Consider the following 22,371-nt stretch of genomic DNA (forward strand, 5'->3'; position numbering starts at 1 on the left):
ACGAACAAGGGGTAAAATGATCAAAAAATTCATTTTTAAAAAAAGATGCGTTCACACTTTGCAGTGACAAGATCCTCTTAGGTATCAGGTCTTGGTGACACATGTCCATCCCTTATTACATCCGACAATAACATATGAGAAAATTGACATAAATAGATTCTTCACCAATGCACATCAATACATGTACTCGCATTCATACCCTGACATCATGTCTAGGTATACCTAATGCGACGATTATATGATAAGGGTGCCCAGCCCAAACCCTAGTCGTGACTTGTGACTACTATTTTAAATTAAACTTAAAGATACAATGCTCAAAAAATTTATGTCACTTGTGATAATATTAAACCAAAATGTATAAACGGTTCAATACAAACTAAATCGGGTTTGATGGACACATAAATCCAACAAGAAATTACTTTTAAAACACAAAGCAAAATAGGTTTAGGGTTTAGGAATTTCAATGCTCAGGCTAGGTTAACCTGTTAGGAATCAACATGCATAATTAAGCACATAAAGAAATAAAATGCAGAGAAAGATGTATTGTGTACAACGACTGGAGAAATGCAGAGAAAGATGCATTGCTACGTCCTGAACCAGTTTATTTCTATTGACTTATCCAACACTTGAGGTTTGGACTTGGTCCAAGTCTAACCCTCAACCAAGGCTAAGTTTTGTTTAGCGTTTGGGTCAATTTAACTTATATATGAAAAATGTGAGCATAAGAGAGGAATTTTAATCTTCTCAAGTGCATTGCACTGCCCAGTGCCACATATGTGCAGTGGGCAGTGCATTGCACTTGAGACAATAGAGATCCCCAGAGAGAGAGAGAGAGAGAGAGAGAGGGAGAGAGCAGAGTTGGGCATTCACTTTTAGAAGGTGGAGCAAGAAAATCTTTAAAGATATTTGTAGGATGAGCTGGAGATGCAAAATGAGAGTGAATATATTACGTGTATAAAGAGTATAATATTATATTATTATTTATTATTTTTTTATAGTTATTTATTCAGCACTTTGCACCGAGATGAGTCTTAATAAGAGTAGTTTTAACTATTTGTAATTCTTATTTATACGGGATAATTAAAGGATTATAAATAGATTTTGAAAGTAATTGATTCCTATGTTTTCTCTCTGAGAAAGGAGGTTTGGCTTCCTCAGTAAAGTCAAAGTGTCAGGGCTTCGCCCGTAAGATCAATCTTATCATACTATCCTACTTTGTCTCTTCTTCTCCTAATTTATCTCTTCTCTCTCCCACCTATATTTTTTCTATATTATTTTCTCTCTCTTCACTTTGGCGTGCGTAACAATTGGTAGCAGAGGCTGTCCTCCAATTAAAAGGAATATGAGATTATCCTGTAGCGAGATATTCTTCATATTAAGAACGTCACCTAAACACAAGACCAATAAATTGAAAGCATTTTGTGACTGATTCTAAGATGTCAATTTTCACGCCAGAAAATTCATTCTTTCCTTCAATAACGTACACAAAGACATTCCATGAATGTGGTATGATTTGTTGCCACTTTCGTCCACATTCCAGGGTGTAATCAAGGTAAATTGTTGGTGTCCTGGTGACTACTGGAGACTTGTGACCCATGCATTCTCCTGCGATGATTCTGATCCAAACTCCAAAAATTGGTTCTATTCTCTTGATGTCTTCTTCCGAGTGCAAGTGTTGGTATTTTGGCTCAATCCACATCTCCCACTCCTCACGTACAACTTCATAATTTTTTTAAATAACTATATTAATGTATATAACCTATTACAAATAAAAATTAATTAAATAATACATAATATTTTTTTTTTCTTGAAAGTGTCATTGTCCTCAAGGATAAAGAAATTAAGAAAATAATAATTCCACAAGGATCCGATATCTTAATATGGAATATTCTAATTACTAAAATTAAAATGATAATCTTATGGTGAGCCAATCTTATTGTAGAAAATGGAATCTTCTTGAATGATATCTTTTTATTTTCTTCATCTTTTTTGTCATCTTTATTTCTTCTTCTTCATCTTCTTCGTGGCTGCGTCGAATATACCATTATGATTACGTTTTCTTCCTTCAGTCTCCTTACTTTGCTTGAAAATGCTTCTATTGCAAGGTCATTGGTTGATGTACGCAATCCACTTCTGGCAAATAATTTGGTGAGTTTTTCCATGGTTTGGGCAAGCTTTCCTAAAATTTGTTATTATCCAATGTGAAGTGAATGCAAGATATCTTTCAATTTCTCGACCATTTTCTCAAATCTAGCTCTGATACCAATTGTTACGTACGCAGAAGTGAAGAGGAAAAATGATATTGAGAAAAAATTGGTGGGAGAGAGAAAAGATAAATTAATAGCAAAAGATATAACGTAGGATAGTATGATATGGTTGGTCTTACAGGTGAAGCCATGACACATTGGCTTTACTGAGGAATCCAAACTTCTTTTCTCAGAGAGAAAACATAGGAACCAATTACATTCAAAATCTATTCATAATCTTTTAAGGGTAAAGCTATTTGTAACTAGTCCGGTTACAACTCATTATTGTAACCGGACTTATTTGCCCATCCCACATCATTTTTCATCTTGTTAAGATAGTGTTGTTTTTTATAATTTTTCCTTCATCCTTCTTTTTTTCTTCCCCTTCTTCGTCTCCGACTCGGCTCACCTGCGCCCTCCCTCTTTCCTACCTTTTCGGCTCTGACTCTCTCCTCCTCCCTCTCTCCTCCCTCATACAGCTCATGCATGCACCCAACTCACTAACCTGCAACTTATCCCCTAAGATAACAATCTTATATGAACTCTGTCCTCATCAGTGTCTTGAAGCGATGAGGTATATCTTGTTATACCCGCACCCCGGGAGTATAATTAATTATTAATTCTTCCCCGTGACGTGTAGTTATCACTACCACGTATGCCGGTGAGTTGTTTCACCGTGGTCAAACCAACTATATTGACATGTATAGTAAGAGGTTGCTGTGGAAACTAGTCGGGACCATGGAGGCTGCCCTCGACGTGTCGGGGTAAGTAGTTGACCAAATTTTATTGTGTGCTTATCGCCTCTCAAAGCCCTCAAGTGTGGTCCAAAGGCCCGACCTCTTATGGTGGGAACCACCTTCCTACTCAGACGGAGGCAAGGTTACCGGTTGCCTCCGACCCCGCATCCAATGCTTGCGACAAGGACCCTTGTGGGTGAGACCCCGTGGCTAAGGTACTATTGGTGTCCCCGCCATGTTTGACCCTACCCTTACCCCTTTTTATTAACTTGACCTTATGTGGGCCTTGGGGCCCAAGTTAGGATTTTTAGAGCTCGTGTAGGGATGGATGGTTGTTTGACCCTATCCAAACAGACCCTAGCCTACACTTAAGAGGCCTTATCCAAACAGGCCATTAAAAGTGATTTTCTATATGAGAGAGAGGGGTAAGACTATTCCTTAGTCTTTCTTTTTCTTTTCTTTCCTAACCTAATCGTGAAAAGGAGGAGAGCTTTAAGAGAGGAGGCGCAAGGAGGAGAAGAAGGAGAAGGAAGGGAAGAAGAAGAAGGAAATGGCTCGCTGGTTTGGAGCTTTAAAGAGGGCACATCTTGTGTATCTCGCACGTAAGCCAAGTGCCCCTTTTCCCCCTTTTTCTCTCTTTTCCTCGCTTGCGCGTTTGAGCTTGGGTGGTTCTTTGGTTATGCGCCCCAAGATGGGGATTTCTTTTTGAAACCCAAAGGGTTAGCTCGAGTCATGTGTAGTTTCCCCTTGTAGGATGCTTTTCTATTTTCATTACAATCCTATAAAGACCTCTATTTTGACCTCTTCTTGAATCTATTTGATTCTAAAGCTTCAACCACCAAAGAAAACCCCAAACTGGATTTTTGAGCTTTGATCCTTTAAACCCCTTAAATCTTTGAATGTTGGGTGTTTCTAAGACCCAAATAGACTCCAAGACACCCCTCCCTTGTCCCTTGAGGCTTAGAGAACCAAATGGGACAACCCCGGGCTTTAAAGACCTTGAAATCACACTTGGGTTGCATCGGAGGCAAGATGCGTGAGTCCGATGTTTGCCTCCGATGTGTCCCGAGCCTCGCAGGAAGGTCGGAGGCAAGACTCGCGTGAGTCCGATGTTTGCCTCCGATGTGTCCCGAGCCGCAAGGAAGGTCGGAGGCAAGGTCGGAGGCAAGATCGCGTGAGTCCGATGTTTGCCTCCGATGTGGCCTAAGCCTCGCAGGAAGGTCGGAGGCAAGGTCGAGGCAAGCTCCGAGTCCGACGTTGCCTCCGATGCGCTTTTAAGGCTTATAACTTATGTAAACCGGGTTTCTCTATGAGGCCTCCCCTACACTCTCTCACACTCTTATTCACTTCCATAGGCGCCAACATATGTGCAATGGAGTGATTTTGAGCGGGAATCATTGCGCTTTATACAAATTCCATTGAAGTAATTGGTGAGTGGGTTTGGGTGACTGCTTGAGCTTGTTTACTATTGCTTATTCATGCATTTATGAATTATATTGTGACATTATCATTCAAGCATGATTGCATATTTGCATTTATTCTTATTCGATGATGATGATTTCGATGATATGGATTTGTGTTGGGTTGCGGTCATGAAATCCACCGGAACCCCCGTATTACGTGGAATTGTATATTGCATCTCATTCTCGTGTATGCGCCGTGTTGTGCTAGTACCTGGGTGTTAGATGGAATGGGACGTTGACACACCCGGATGTACCTCTCAACACGATAGGATTCATGTAGTATATCCGTGGTTAGGCTCGCTCCCTATGCTACGACCCTTACCAACAGGGGTTTAGGTGTTGGGCAGCCAGCAGCACCCGCGCCTGTGGAGAGTTAGAGAGGCCAGGCCAGGGGTAGTAATGGTTATCGGTCTCGCTCCGGGTGGTGATGACTATGACTCGCGCGGGCTCCATAGTAATAATTGAGGTTGCATTGTGGTGAGAATGGAAGGATCCACAATGTCTTCCCGAGTTATTGCAGTAGCATATACCCATTGACTTAGCATTGTGTGTTAGGTGGTAAATGAATTAATAATAGCATGCACCATGGACTATTTATGATTGTGTGATTGTGCATCCCCTTTTCTCTCTCACTAGCCTGGAGCTAACCCCGTGTACACATTCTTTTTAGATTTGGATGCAGATGATTACCGTGGAGCGAGAGACCATGATCGAGGATCATGGCGATGGTTGCCCATGATGATTGTGCCTACGGTTGTACTATTACTTGGGATCGCTCCGCTTTATTATTATTTTAGAGCATTGTGCTTTGTATAAACTTTTATGTTTTACCTTTTTGGTAGCTACTTGATGGTCATAGGAATTTTGTAACTATGTTACTTATTATCATTAGCCAATGAACATCTTATAATCATTTCATTTACGTTTCGCAAACTCATTGCCTTGGAATGTAATATTCCTCTGTCTTTCATACTTTGATATTATTGTATTTTAATATTGGTTTATGACTGTGAGTTGGCCACTGCATCGAGATCCTGGCGATGAGGTGGGATGACGCGTGTCACCCCAATCATACCCTGATATTGTATTCTATCCCTTGTAGGGATAGGGGTGTGACATATCTAGTGTAGGCACGAGATGGAGAGAGAAAGACGATAGAAAATGAAAATTAATCAAGAAGAGATGATTGAGTTAAGAGTGTGACAAATTGTCTTCTATATTTCACTCGATTTCGTCTGAAGTTTGCTCTCTTTGTATTCATAAAATGAAATAATTAATTAAATGCATAGATTAAAATGGCTAGAGATTCATCATTTTCTTGTAACAGAAACATGCTAATCTATAAATTTCTCTCATAGTTAAATAAATTCTTGAGATCACTGAGATTACATAAAAATAAAACCCATTCTCGCTCCCACCCTCACTGACATATCATTCTCTAATAAAATAAAATAAAATTAAAAGAGAACTGAATACAACCTCTTTACAACAAACATCAACGGAAGAATAGAATCTTCTCGTTTGCAGGTAAAGATTCAATCTTTTTTATGATGGACACATCAGTGAAAGCCATAACAGGGACAATGAGAGAGTAAGCGATTTTATGCTGGCGATGGAACCGGGAGGAAGAAAAATGAAAAAAGTAAAGGATTAACATGTAAGTGTGAAATTACATTAACTGCCCCTTAATCAGTGAAAAAATACATTAATTTGGGAACAAATAAAGTCCGATTACAAGTTCTGTTTGTAACCTTCTTGGTTACAAACAGACGCACCCATCTTTTAATTATCTAATATAAATAAGAATTACAAATAATTAAAACTACACAACCCACTACTAGAATAATTTTCCACTAAGACTCAATAACTACTTCTATTAAGACTAAACTCTACGCATACTACTGAATGAATAATTATAAATAATAATATAATATTATACTCTTTATGCACATAACAGAATATAAAAGAGGGACGAGAGGAGAGGTCATCTCACCATTTGTTGAGAAGAGAGTGAGAGTGAGAGCTGGTGAGGGTATCGATAAGAGTAGTGAGAAAAAGAGAAACAGGAGCAATGGGTTGAATGACGCACTCGCCGTTGCTATCTTCCTGTTACGAAACTACCCTACCATCTTACGTTCGAGCATTGAAGAGTTGGTCTTCATACCTTTGTCGATCAAACTATTTTGTTTTTCAGTTGGTAATGTTGTCTTTCATGTATAAATGATTTTAATTTGTTTTGTTCATTTATCTTGTTTTACAAGTCATCTCTATAAATGTGTGCTTGATGACTACCATTTAGCCAACCACCCATTCGCCTGCATGATCATCGATAATCTGTAGAGCATTATCCAAATGCCTTTTTTTTTTTTTTTGTTGTAGTATTAGCATTAGGGGTAGTTTAATCTTTCTCTTTGTTTACTATTAGCTACTTGAGTCTTTTGTAGTGTCGTTTGGTAGTGGAGGCATTATTGTCGTACTATTTTATTATCTTAATATTACCATATCTCTAGCTGTACAAGATTAGTTTGAATTTGAATTTTGAATTCTTGTACAAATATTTCTTGTAGAATCTTTATTTATTGTACATTCAATATAGGAAAGATTAGATTAGATTAATTTGAATTTGAATTTTGAATTCTTGTACAAAGATAAATATATATCTCTTACATTATTCAGTGGAAATTAGAATGATGCAATTGCATCTTCCCCAACTTAAGATGGTATCAGCCTAAGTATTGTTCCTAGCTTTTCTCTCTAATGGCAGCTCCTATACCTGTCTCTTCCCCATTCTTCCTTCACTCCAGGGATCAGCCGAGGACTGCTCTTGTCACTACCCTCCTAGATGGTGATAATTATCCGACATGACATCGTGCCATGCTTATGGCTCTTGAAACCAAGAATAAGCTTGATTTTGTTAATGGATCATTGAAGAAACCTGATTCGACTTCCACCAATTTAATTTATAAAGAGGGACAAACCTACGGTAGAATATTCTGTTATACCCGTAGGTTTTCTTTCACCCTTGGAACTTGCGTGCTTCTCCTCCTGTCTTCTTCTTTCTCTGATTAATCTGGTCTAGTTATAGGATTCTGGTGTTTTAACATGGCATCAGAACATTTATAATTAGATTAGAGTTCCTTCCATAATTCCTCTGCTGATCTCCCTTCACGGTTTTCACTTATGGTGTGCAGCCACCTATTGTTGTTCTTACTATGAGTTAAAACCAGTCATTTCACTATTAATAGAGTGTTTTATCCCTTCTTACATAATGTTGGATGTTGATTAAAGGTTACATCACATACAACCAAGGACTACAAAAATTGATTCCTTCTATTCCTCTTTGCATACTGTTACATATGATGTCTATTTCATCTTTTTTCTCCGAATGTAGCTTCTAGAACAATAAAAGAAGGAAATAAAAAAGGCTGATTAATTTTATCTTTTCTACTTTATTTAGTGTGTTAGAACCATGTCTCATGATCACGATGAACAATCTGTTCTTCACAATCAATTACTTAGAAAGGTTATGACATATGTTATTCCGATGGCTGATAACAATGACACTCGAACTCTTAGAACTACTCTGGAAGGTAATTGTTTTTTCCTTTCTCGCATTCTCATGTGAATTATGTTAAGGGATTGATAACGCTAACTATTAGTATTGTTTTCATGAATTTTTTCTTCATTAGGGGAGTTCTTGGTTTAGATTCATTCATGTTTTTTAAAGCGTTTACTAATAGATTTTCTTTTTTCTTTGGATCAGCTAAGTATTTGTTTTCTAGCAGGATCTCATTAAGCTATTCGTCTGATTTGGTCTTTGCAGTTAAAGTTTTTGTTATATACATTACTATAGTTATTTAGGGAAGTTATAAAGTTATAAATGAGGAGTGGGAGATGTGGATTGAGCCATACCAATATTTACACTCAGGAGAAGACATCAAGAGAATAGAACCCATTTTTGGGGTATAGATCAGAATCATAGTAGAAGAATGCATGGGCACAAGTCTCCAGTAATCATCAAGACATCACCAATGTACCTTAATTTTACCCTATAATGTGGACGGGAGTGACAATAAATCATACTACACTCATGGAAAGCCTTTGTGTATGTAATTGAAGGAAATGATGAATTTTTTAACTTGAAAATTGATATCTTAGAATCACCACAAAATGCTCACAATTTATTGGTCATGTGTCCAGGTGACGTTCTTAATGTGAGAAATACTTCATTACAAGAGAATCTTAGATTCTGTTTTATTGGAGGACACCCTCTGATACCAATTGTTACGCACGCAGAAATGAAGAGAGAAAAAATGATATAAAAAAAAAATAGATAGAAGAGAGAAAAGATAAAATAGAAAAAAAAAAAAGATAACGTAGGATAGTATGATAAGGTTGGTTTTATGGGTGAAGCCATGACATCTTGGCTTTAGTAAGGAAGTTGGACTTTATTTCGTAGGGAGAAAACATAAGAACCAATTACATTCAAAATCTATTCATAATCCTTTAATTATCCCATATAAATAAGAATTACAAGTAATTAAAACTACTCAACCCACTACTAGAATAACTTTCCACTAAGACTTAATAACTACTCCTATTAAGACTAATTTCTATGTACAATGCTAAATAAATAATTATAAAATAATAAAAAATAATAATATAATATTATAATCTTTATGCACGTAACAAAATATAAAAGAGGGACGAGATGAGAGGACTTTGTGTCATTAGCAGAAAAGAGAGAGTGAGCTCGTGGGGGTATCAGTGAGAGCAATGAGAAAAAAAGAAACGAGAGCAATGGGTTGAACAACACACTCATCGCTGCTGCCTCCTTGCTATGAAGCTATCCCACAATCTTATGTCCGATCATTGAGGAGTTGGTCATCTTCTCTTTGCCAATCAAGCTATTATGTTTTTCAACTGGTAATGTTGTTTTTCATGTATAAATAATTCTAATATCTTTTGTTCGTTTATCTTGTTTGACAAGTCATCTCTATTAATGTGTGCTTGGTGACTACCATTTAGCCAATCATCCATTCGCCTGCATGATCATCGATAATCTGTAGAGCATTATCCAAATGATTTTTTTTTTTTGTTGAAGTATTATCGTTAGGGGCAGTTTGGTCTTTCTCTTTGTTTACTATTGGTTATTTGAGTCCTTTGTAGTGTCATTTGGTTTAGGGGCATTATTATCCTATTTTTTATTATCATTTAATTATAAATAGAAGAGGGACAAACCTGCGGAAAAATATTTTGTTCTACCCGTAGGTTCTTTCCCACCATTGGAATTTACGTGCTTTTTCTCCTCTCTTCTTCTTTCTTTGACTAATCTAGTCTTGTTATAGGATTCTGGTTGTTCTAACATGGTATCAGAGCATCTATAATCTACTCTGGGAAGGTAATTATTTTCTCCTTTCTCGCATTCTCACGTGAATTATGTTAAGGGATTGATAACGCTAATTATTAGTATTGTTTCCATGATTTTTTTTTTCATTAGGGGAGTTCCTAGTTTGGATCCATTCCTGTTCTTGGAAGAGTTTACTAGTAGGTTTTCTTTCTTTTTTGGTTCAACTAAGTATTTGTTTTATAGTAGAATCTCATGTAGCTATTTGTCTGGTATGATCTTTGCAGTTAAAGTTTCTGTTATATACATTACTATAGTTATTTATGTAGTTATCTAGGAAAGTTAAGAAGTTGTACGTGAGGAGTGGAAGATGTTGATTGAGCCATACCAACACTTGCACCCGGAAGAAAACATCAAGAGAATAGAACCCATTTTTAGGGTTTGGATCAGAATCATAGCAAGAGAATGCATGAGCACAAGTCTTCAGTAATCACCAAGACACCAACAATGTACTTTGATTTCACCCTAGAATGTGAACGGGAGTGACAACAAATCATACCACACTCATGGAATATCTTTATATACATTATTGAAGAAAATGGTGGATTTTCTGACGTGAAAATTGATATCTTAGAATCACCACAAAATGCTCCCAATATATTAGTCATGTGTCCAGGTGAAGTTCTTAATGTGAGGAATACCTCGTTATAAGGAAATCTCAGATTCCTTTTGATTGGAGGATAGTCTCTGATACCAATTATTGCGCACCATGAAGAGAGAAAATAATATAGAGAAAAAAAGTTAACATAGGATAGTATGATAAGGTTGGTCTTACGGGCGAAGCCATGACACATTGATTTTACTGAGGAAGTCGAACGTCATTTCTCAGAGAGAAAATATAATAACCAATTACTTTCAAAATCTATTTATAATCCTTTAATTGTCATATATAAATAAGAAGGGTTGTTATTCATGTAACAAGGGTGGGTTACGTTTGGTAAATTAACAAAATGGTAAAAAGACTAAAATATAATGAACAATGGGTATTAAAGGATGAATTAAGTGGGGGCAATATAAATATTTTATTTTCTTTTTTATAATCTAATTACTACATTATAAAGTGACACTTGAAATGATATTTTTATCTTTTTCATTCCATATTCCATGCCTTACCCCCTCACTCTCGTCTCCGGCAAGGATTGAACTATAGTTGAAGTAGCTCTCTGCTACGACAGCCTTAACTTCTCAGTCTCTCTCATTTGTTCACGTCGCAAAGGTCTTGAATTATTCACATCAAAGAATCGGAATTGCCCATGATTTACGGTCTTTTGCCTTTCTTTCGTCTCTCTGATGCTATGACAACTTTGTCCTCTTAATCTCTCTCTGATCTGCTCACATTGAAGAATCGGAAGAAACGTCCAAGGGTATGCGAGGAGTTAATTCTTCTAAGTTAATATTTTCTTCTTCATTTTTCTTATTTCTGCATATTCTTGTAACCTAATCCTATAATATTATCTCTTCTTTGTGCTTTCTTATTCCTGTGTGTTCTTTTAACCTAATCTGTCATCTAGATAAACTTCAGATGATCCATTTAGTGTTTATGTGTCATCGTTAGACATTAGGTTGATTTTTAATTTAGCTTGTTGTAGATTTAAACATTTTTATTTATGTGGTGGCTTTCAATTGAACTATCAGTGGACTTCTTGACTTTCTTACTAGTAAGCTCGAACAAGTGCTATGTTCAAGGATAGGTTACTAGTTACCACGGGGGATATGTTCAAAGATCTTTTCATGGATTTGTGCTCATCTAATGGTCTTGATTCGCCCAACTTTTGCCCACACCTCACCAATTTAAATGCTACATTTGTTTTTGGTTTGTTACCAAGTCGGGGAAAAGAAATTAAGAGGGAAACGGCAAGAGCCAGAGAGGAAGAAGAAATCCACTGTGTGAAGAGAGAGAGAATACGTTATTCAATTGCCAATTTCGAGGACTCGTCGGCCAACAACCTAGAATGCAGCCCAGGCGCTTTGCAGTAATTGTCGGTCACTTGGCTGGAGGTGAGAGAGATGTGATGGAGATGATTTTGATATGGGTTGTTCAATTACCATTTAACCCTTTTCTAAGAAATTTCATTAAAAGTTATTAATTTTCTTCAATTTTATTTCTATTTCCAGCAATGAATGTGATTTTACTCCCTTACTGCAGTTTTATGGGGGTAATTTATGTCTTATTATATTTGGATAAATAATAGACCCTTGTTATGTTAATAATTCTCCAAATAAGAATTTCAAATTACTAAAACTACTCAACCCGCTACTAGAATAATTTCTCACTAAGACTCAATAACTACTCCTATTAAGATTCATCTTTACGTATAATACTGAATAAAATAATTATAAAATAATAATATAATATTTTACTCTTTATGCACGTAACAGAATATAAAAGAGGGACGAGAGGAGAGGCCATCGCGCCATTAGTAAAGAAGAGAGTGAGAATAAGAGTTCATGGGGATATCAGTGAGAGCAGTGAGAAAAAGAGAAATGGAAGCAATGGGTTGAACAACGCACTCATCACTGCTACCTTCCTGTTACGAAGCTATCCCACCATCTTACGTCCGAGCATTGAGGAGTTGGTCTTCATCTCTTTCAAGCTATTATGTTTTTCAGCTGGTAATGTTGTTTTTCATGTATAAATGATTTTAATCTCTTTTGTTCGTTTACCTTGTTTGACAAATCATCTCTATTAATGTATGCTCGGTGACTATCATTTAGCCGAGCACCCATTCGTCTGTATGATTTTCGATAATCTGTAGAGCATTATCCAAATGGATTTGTTTTTTTTTTTTTTATTGAAGTATTAGTGTTAGGGGCAGTTTGATCTTTCTCTTTGTTTACTATTGATTACTTAAGTCATTTGTAGTATCGTTTGGTTTAGGGGCATTATTGTCCTACTTTTTATTATGATTTAATTATAAATGAAAGAGGGATACACTTACGGTAGAATATTCTGTTCTACCCACAAGTTCTTTCCCACCTTTGAAACTTGCGTGCTTCTCATCTCTTCTTCTTTCTTTGATTAATCTAGTCTGGTTATAGGATTCTGGTGTTCTAATATGGTATCAGAGCATCTATAATTAGATTAGAGTTTCTTCTACAATTTCTTTGTTGATCTCTTTTTCACGATTTTCACTTGTGGTCTGCAACCACCTATTGTTGTTCTTACTCATGAGTTAAAACCAGTCCTTTCACTATTAATGGTTCACTATTAAAAGAGTATTTTATTCCTTCCTACATTAATGTTGGTTGTTGATTGAATGTTACATCGCCTACAACTAAGGATTACAAAAATCGATTCCTTCTATTCCTCTTTGCTTACTATTATATTTGATATCTACTTCATCTTCTTCTTCTCCGAATGTAGCTTCTAGAACAATAAGAGAAGAAACAGAAAAGGTTGATTGATATTATCTTTTCTGATTACTGTTAATAGGGGATATATTAAGTGTTGACAATTTGGGGGGGGGGGGGGAGACAATGGAACCTAGTTGTTGATCATAGCATCCTATCCAACATAAAACTCCTCTTTTAATTAAGGGTGTCAAAATCAAACCGAAACTGGTAGACCGTTTAGTTAAATGGTCCGTTATTTTAGAAATGACACCATTTATTTAATCGGTTCGGTTTAGTTTTGATCAATTAATCCAACAATTCCAAACCGTGTAATCCGATTAAAATCGATTATAACCAAACCGTCTAACTGTTTATAAACTTAACGACTTTTTTTTTTAATAAACTAAAAGTCAAAACCTAGCAAGTAGCAACTACTAAGCAGTCACGTTTCTTCATTAATGATATCCTTTTTTCGAGAAAAAAAAAACTAATAACTTGGTAAATAATAAGTAATAACTAGTATTAGTAAATAGAGTAGTAAATGTGTATAGAACCGTCTAATCGAAACCATATAAAATCGTAAAGAACCATTTAACCGATATCGTTTACCAAACGATCCAGGTTTTGATTATGAGATCGTTTAACTCCTGGTTACGGCTTCTACCCTTAAATAGCCAAACCGATCCAAATCGTTTAACACCCTTACTTTTAATCATGCTTGCTATAGATTCAGCTTTTAACTGAGTATTCTATTATAATGTGGTTGCATACATTAATTTTTAGGAAAACTAACATTCCCCTCCCCTGTACTTTGCCCTAATTACTCATTCATCCCCTCAACTTTTCCTAATTACATCTGTATCCCCTATATTTTATACTAAATACTATTACACCCATGCCGTTAGCGTCCGTCAATTAAATCGTGAGGTGGTAAAGTAGTATTTTTCTTTATACCCAAATTAATCTTGGGTCCATGCAACATGACTCTTTTACCCAAGGTTCTAAAACTCGGGTTTTGACTAGGTTTCGACTAGCCAAAAAACGAGTTCGTCTCGGTTTCGACTATATCTCGGTCGAAACTTGGGACTTTCTCTAGGCTAACTCGAACCTTGGTTTCGAGGTCCAGAAGTTGTTCTTTTGCCCTGATTCTTGTTGTGCTACCTATTTTTGACATTTTAAATTCAATCCATGCATTAGTTTCACATAGAGAACATTAAAAATATTACTTGTGGTTTTGATCCAAGTTTGATACTGTATATTGTTCTTGGACATGGTATCAAATAAGGTTTGATCGAAACATAACTCCTTCAATATAAATGAGATTTAAGCAATCTTGGATTTGTTAGAAAGCTTTGTTTTGATAGCTTTCCAATAAGTCCAAGATTGCTTAAATCTGATTTATATTGAAGGAGTTATGTACCGATCAAACTTAATTTGGTGTGCGCGAATTCTGTCAAAATTGCTCTGAATGAAAATATTTTTTTGGACATCAAAACAAATGAATATTTTACCGCACTTTTGGTTTTTAGCAATGTTTAACCACATTAAGATTTATGGAATTTTTAGATTTGAGAAAAACCCCAACATTAAAAAGTTGAAAATTGTACCTACCGTAAAAAATCCAGTTTTTGTTCTTGAACTGGGGTTGACTTTTTATCCTTTTGGAATTTGATTTTTTAACTATTTTTATTGGATTAAAATAGGGGGTATTTGGTTATTTATGAATAATATCTTAAGTAAATGGAATACAAATACAAAAACATTTACTTTAACTAAGTGCCTGTTCTGGTTTCTGGCAGTTGCTGGTATAAATACTTGTCTATCCTAGTTTTGAGCCAAGTTTTCCCTAGTTTCGATGGGCATATATGTCGAAACCAAACGAAACACATTCGAATCTAGGGATTTTATAAAATCCCCCTTCAATTTATCTCGAAAACCTGAAAAACCGAGTTATCTCGATGGTTTCGATAGGTTGCGATTGAGTTTTTGTTCCATGCTTTTACCACACCGCATTAATAACCTACAGAAGAGATGTTTTTTAGCCATCACTCGGTTATCATTTCTCTATTAGAGGCTTCACCGTGGAGTTTCTTGTCAGCAAAGTTTAATTCCCATCAATGTCATGTTCGATAGAGATTAAAAAGGGTTGCTGAAATTGAGAGTGAGAACTTTAGAATCGAAGGAGACTCTGAGGATCGATATAAAGACTCAGAGAGAACAGATTGTTGATGTAGGCCTTTCTCAATGGAGAAGAGCATAGTGAGGTATATTATTTATAGGAGCTGTACAAGTTGTAGTTACAAATCAATGGTCAGATTACAAAGAATGAAGTTAGTTACAAAAGAAAACAAATCAACGGTTCTCTGTAGAGAACTCTTCTTCATTTGAACTATGTGACATTTGCTAAGTGTTGCTGAGCTGTAAAGAAGAGCTGGGTAAGACTGCTGAGGTGTCCTCTCTTATAGTCCCCCTCAAATGGAGCATGGCTTTAGAAGACAGGCCCAATTTGCCACACAAGCTGGAAAAGGTAGAGCGAGGGAGAGGTTTAGTAAACAGATCAGCAAGTTGTTTGTGGGAGGGGACAAACTTGGTGATCAAGGACCCAAGGGCTACTTTCTCACGCACAGAGTGGTAGTCTAGTTCAATGTGCTTAGTTCTAGCATGAAAGACAAGATTAATGGAAAGATGAAGGGCACTGATATTGTCACAAAAAAGAATAGGAGGTTGGGGCTGGGATAGACCAAGGTCACGAAGAAGAAAGGAAATCCAAGTAAGCTCAGCAGCACCCGAGGCCATGGCCCTGTACTCAGCCTCATGCTGGATCGTGCCACTGTGGGCTGCTTCTTGGCACTCCAAGAGATGCAATTGAAGCCCAAGAAGGTACAAAAACTAGTGGTGGACCGGCGAGTGATTGGGCAGCCAGCCCAATCAGAGTCGGCAAAGGCACAAAGGGAAAAGGAGCTGGACCGATGGATGATGAGGCCATGATCAAGGGTGCCACGGATGTAACGGAGAATTCTCTTGACCATGCAGAAATGGGCCTGAGTAGGATTATGCATATATTGGCAAACGGTGTTAACCGAGTGAGAGAGGTTAGGTCGTGAAAGAGTGAGCAACTGGAGGTTGCCAACAATGCTGCGAAAAAGAGAAACATCAGAAAAAGGATCCATATCATCAGCAGCTGAAACTGGTTTAACAGCTAGAGGAGTGGAGATGGGTTTAATGGCAGACATATGGCAACAGTCTAGGAGATCCCTGGCATGTTTGGACTGAGAGATGAAAAGGCCGTGAGCTGTATGGGAAACCTCAATGCCCAAGAAGTAGTGAAAGAGACCCATATCAGTCATGGAAAAGGCTGAGCCCAACTGTGAAATAAGAGTAGATAAGAGAGTTGTGTTGCTGCCGGTAAGCACGATGTCGTCTACATAGAGTAGAAGGAATATGGAGTGACCAGCTCTATGATAAACAAAAAGAGAAGAATCAGATGGGCAGCAAGTACAACCATAGTGTAAAAGAAAGTGGCTGAAGCGATCAAACCACGCTCTCGGTGCTTGTTTAAGACCGTATAAAGCCTTCTTGAGGAGGCAAACATGATGAGGAAGAGCTGGGTCAACAAACCCGGGTGGCTAAACCATGAAAACTGGGCTTTGAAGGCATCCGTGGAGGAAAGCGTTCTTGACATCGAGCTGTCTAAGGGGCCACCCCTTAATAGTAGAAATAGAGAGAACCAGCCGAATAGTGCTTGGCTTAATTACAGGGCTATAAGTCTCCAAGAAATCAACGCCGGCTTATTGATGAAAACCTTTGGCAACTAAACGGGCCTTAAGGCGTTGAAGAGAACCATCAGCACAGATTTTAGTCTTGAAAACCCAACGACAACCCACTATGTTTTGATCTGGAGAAGGGGGAACAAGGTCCCATGTATCATTATAATGGAGAGCACGAATTTCATCTTCCATTGCCAATTTCCATCCAGCGTGGCGTAGAGCAGACTTGACAGATTTAGGCTCACTTGGAATAGTAGAAATGGCCAATGCATACTTGGGGTTGGGTTTGACTATACCATGTTTACTGCGGGTGACAACACCAATAGCTGGTTGGGGTGAATCAGCAGCAACAGGCTGAGAAGAAGGCCCAACAGCAGGTTGTAATGCAGGCCCAACAACAGGCTGAGAAGAAGGCCCAACAGTAGGTTGTGAAGCAGGCCCAACAACAGATTGTGAAGCTGGTCCAGTAAATGGCTGATGATCTACAACAGGCTGTGAACAGTGCCCTGAGTTGTCCTCTTGAGTAGAAGATCCGAGAACTGTACCCTCCTCAACTGGAGGGGGTGGTACTGCTGTGGGCTCAGGTATGGAGGGAGGAAGCTCCGTAGGGAGCTGCCATTACTGAAAAGTACTCAAATCGCCTGAAAAAGGGAGAGCAGCAATATTAGAAGGGGAAACAGGCTTGAAGGGAAACATTGATTCATTGACCACCACGTGGCGGGAGATGTAGACACGGCCAGTGGGCAGGTGAAGACATCTGTAACCCTTATGATGATCACTGTACCCTAAAAATAAGCATGGTAGAGACCGTGGCTCCAGTTTGGATGATGTAGGTTGTCTGACATATGGGAAACACTGGGTTCCAAAAACACGCAGCATAGTATAGTCTGGCTGCTTACCAAACAAAACATGAATAGGAGTATCCATGTGCAGTGGTTTGGAAGGCAAATGGTTGATCAAAAATACTGCAGTTGCAAAGGCTTCAACCCAATAGTGTCTAGGAACAGAGGCATGAAACATTAATGCCAGACCTAACTCCACTATATGGCGATGTTTTCTCTCTGCTATGCTGTTCTGCTCAGGTGTGCCCGGACAAGAGAACTCATGAAGGATGCCATGAGCTTGGAGATGGGCATTGAATTTTTGATCAATAAATTCACCTCCACCATCTAACTGAAACGTTTTAATAGGTGCAACAAACTGTTTTTCTACCATTCGTTGAAAAACAACAAATTAATGAAAGAAATCAGATTTTTTCTTAATTGGATAAAACCAGCTGAACCGAGAGAAGTCATCCACAAACAATATGTAATATTTGTATTTATGAACAAAGGTAATGGGGGCAGGGCCCCAAAGATCACAATGAACTCTTTGAAGAGGTGTTGTACTATGTGTAAAGGAGGAAATAAAAGGTAGCTTTGAACTTTTACTTTGCTGACAACTAGAACAAAATTTGCATTGCCTTATTAGTTACTGAGATAGCACCAGTAGAAGCCAAAAGTTCAGTAATACGTCTCTATGGATGTCCTAAACGCTAATGCCAGACATCATGTGTTGCAGTCCTAAAACGATTGGAGAAGTTGGCTGTGTAAGTTGAACCATCAAGAACATATAAACCACCTTCATCTCTACTCCTCGATGCTAGAGTCCTCCTGCTCAACTGATCCTTAACGACAAACCCATTGTGAGTAAACTCAACAGAGCAAGGGTAATCAGTAGTCAATCGAGAAATTGAGAGTAAATTTTTCTTAATGGAAGGAACTACTAAAACATTCTTCAGAGGGATAGAGACTGAACCATGACAGAGATCACCTTCACCACAATGGGTAATAGGAAGCAAATTGCCATTACCAACCATAACCTTATCAGTGCCAACATAAGGAACAGAGTAACGAAGGTTACCTGCAGAGTTGGTGATGTGTGCATTGGCACCTGAATCAGGGAACCACTCAGCGTCCTGGTTATCCGAGAGATGAACCGCAACTAAGGCATTGGGAATGCACTCGGATTGGAAGCTGTGGTTGAACCTTTCATAGCACTTCAAAGCACTATGACCTTGTCTCTTACAGATCTGGCAGTGGATCACATGACCCTCAGAATTGCGATAACCAGCAGACCGATTGGAGGAACCACCAGAACCACCCGAACCATTCCCAGATCCTAAGTTTCCCCCTTATTTGGAGCTCGGTTTTGGGTCAGATCTGGGCTGAGAGGAGTAATTGGAGGTTTGGGTGAAGCCTCTCCCCTTGGAAGAGAAGGTAGACTGACTTCTGGGTTTCTGGGAATTGCGATTACTTGACTGTCGATCACTAGAAAAGGCCATGAGAGGATTGTTTGTTACCTGAGAATCCTGATTGCTCTTGTTGCGAAGTTTGTGACTATGCAGTAGAGGGATGATTTCAGAATAAGAGGGAACAAGTGGCTTGAGCATGGTAGTGGCAAATGCCTCATAACCTGGACCAAGATTGGTGAGAAGAGAAAACACCTTATGCTGATCTGGGATGGGTTTCCCGGTAGCGTTGAGTTGATCGCAGATGGATTTGAACTGAGTAAGATATTCAGTGAGGGAAGAGGTGTTGTCGCGCTTGAGAAATTGGAGCTGGGAGAGCAATTCAAACTCTCTAGCAGCAGAGGTTTGTGCAAAGGCTGCGACCAGAGCTTCCCACAGATCATGAGAAGAACGCAAGCCAACAGCATGACCAAGCACCACTTCCGTCAGAGTCGCTGTGAGCCAAGCCTTGACGAGGCGATCGGTTTTGATCCATGACGTATAGTCTGGATTTGAGATGCGCTTCCCATCGGCATCGGTGATCTCAGCAGCTGGGATGGTAGTTTCGTCGGTGATAAACCGATATAGATCTTGGCTTTCAAGGAACGAGCAGATCTGGGTAGACCATAGGAGAAAATTTGTCGGAGAAAGCTTGAGAGACACAAAATTGGTGACATTAAGAGTCGACGGATAAGGGAAAACCAGTGTATCTGTGTGAGAACGATCTAATCGATCTCCCTTGGCAAGCCCTGATACCATAAAGACTCAGAGAGAACAGATTGTTGATGTAAGGCTTTCTCAACGGAGAAGAGCACAGTGAGGTATATTATTTATAGGAGCTGTACAAGCTGTAGTTACAAATCAATGGTCATATTACAAAGAATGAAGTTAGTTACAAAAGAAAACAAATCAACGGTTCTTTGTAGAGAGCTCTTCTTCATCTGAACTATGTGACATCTGCTGAGTGTTGCTGAGCTGTAAAGAAGAGCTGGGTAAGACTGCCGAGGTGTCCTCTCCTATACGAGATGCCATCCACATGTTCTCTGCAAGATCTAAAGACTACTATTACTGAGAAGATTTTTTCTCTTCCTGGAACCCTACATCTGTCTCTCAACCGGAAAGATGAGATTCTTGAGTCTGCTCCAGAGGAATCTCTCCCGTCTCTCGACATCACTTCTGAGGACTTGATCTTCTACACTCCTAACCCTAATGGGTTCTAAACGATTCTCTCCTTTGATTCTAAAGCTCTCACTCTCAAAGTAGATAAAAGGAAATGCTTGAAACTTGCAAAATAAGTTCTTCTGTAACGATTGATTCCATATATTTCTTTCCAACTATTAAAATGCAGAAAACAATATAAAATCGAGCAAAAAAATTACAAATGAAAAGGGAAAACAAATAAACCATTTACGTATTCTTCAATTCATGTAACAGAGCTTCTTCCAACAAGCTCTCTAACTCCATCAATTCAAGGCTTAATCTAATCATCAAAACACAAAAAATCCATTTGGTTAAGAGCTCCGTCACCGTCCAAATAACCCTCCTTCAACATAGACAACAGTTCATCATCACTCAATCCCTGTAACCCTAGTAGAGCGGAGTTCCTCTTCTTTTTTGGTAAAAGGAGTTCCTCTTCAAGCTCTCAAGAAAGATAGTTATGTGTAGGGGTGTCAATAAAGCCCGGCTGGCCCTGCCCTCTTTTTTCTCCCTTCTTCTTTTCTCCCCCCCCTTCTTCCCCCCCCCCCCCATCACCCCAACCCTAGTTATGTGTGTTTTAGGTTGAAGAAGAAGAAAATGATAGCATTGTAATTTTATTTCTATGTTTTAGTACAAGGATAAAATAGTCTTTTTCCATACTAAAACTAGCTAACACCAGACTAATACCGTCAGTCAGAGTGCTCAGGTTAATTTAACAACAACTAGAGGTGTCCAATTCTAAGATTCTCATGGAGAGACCCAATATAACATTACAACATTACATCATTTCAGTTGAAACATCCGAGTTAAAAATGCATATGGTTAAGAAAATTGATTTGACTTCAACAGTATCAGAGACAAACATGGTTCGTAATCTCGGATCGGATCGGATTGATATCGGTTGAGGCTGATCCCGAGATTATATCGATATAACAAGGTTTTACTGAATCATTCTCTAGATCAGCCAACTCGGTAGACCATGAAGATTTTCCAACAATAGTCGATCTTAACTGGGCCTCAACCAAATTAAACAATCATACACTCACATTCAGAGAGACTCAAACATGGCAACCATTGTCACGTCTCAACACTCTTCCATTAAACAGCAAACGATGAAGATTTTCCAGAATCTATGGCAGAAACTCCTTGGACTTGAGAATCAATGCCAGAGAAAGCCCACAATGGGATGAACATGATCACATGTGTACGTATGAGTTATCATGCCCCTACATGGCACGTTTGCTGAGCTACCAACTTATTGATGGTTGAACCAGCTCATTGATGAATTCACTGAGCATGGAAGCTTTGATGTTGATGCTTCACCAGCCATGCACGTCCACTCGTTTTCCTGTGAATTGGGACAAGGTTAAAGGTTCAATGTCTGAAGACTTTGAGCCAAATAATGCAAAACTGACACATTTAGGATTGTTGTTCTCTGTTCTACTATTTTTTAAAAAAGGAGTTCAATCAAATTAAAATTCTCTACAGTGCGGTACCAGGAGCATGACACATGGAAGAAGTTTCATCCAATGATGCAAACTCGATGCAAGACAGTTGTTTCTTTTTCTTTTCTTTCTTCTCAAGCTTGGCACTGTTGGATGTCGCATTTTTCACATGTCGATGCCCCCACTGCAATGCACCGCCAAATTAGAGCACTATATTGCACCACCACCCTACAAATCCCGCCCCCACCCCCACCCCCACCCCCACCCCCACCCTCCCCTACCCTACCCTACCCTACCCTACCACGAGGACATTCATACTAGAAAACTTTCTGACAAGCTTATTTATTTATCCAAAAGTTGAATTCCAATGGGAGACAATAAAGGTCCACAACTGATTTGAGAAATAGCCAATTTACATTGAATGCATCTTACTGTAGAATGTAGATGCCCAATTGTGCCCAAACTGATCGGAAATTGGTAACCCAAGGTAGCACTCTCTGATGATAA

The 22,371-nt window shown here is 38.5% G+C and overlaps 1 long non-coding RNA gene across 1 annotated transcript; it reads left to right on the plus strand.

Moving 5' to 3' along the window:
- Positions 1–20,826, plus strand: LOC122666320. The gene is made up of 3 exons (XR_006333528.1): positions 1–11; positions 12,319–12,322; positions 20,590–20,826. It is a non-coding gene; the product is annotated as an uncharacterized LOC122666320 (long non-coding RNA).
- Positions 20,827–22,371: the final 1,545 nt, after the last annotated feature.

The sequence above is a fragment of the Telopea speciosissima genome, chromosome 6, assembly GCF_018873765.1.
Source record: "Telopea speciosissima isolate NSW1024214 ecotype Mountain lineage chromosome 6, Tspe_v1, whole genome shotgun sequence".
In the NCBI taxonomy this organism is placed as follows: Eukaryota; Viridiplantae; Streptophyta; class Magnoliopsida; order Proteales; family Proteaceae; genus Telopea; species Telopea speciosissima.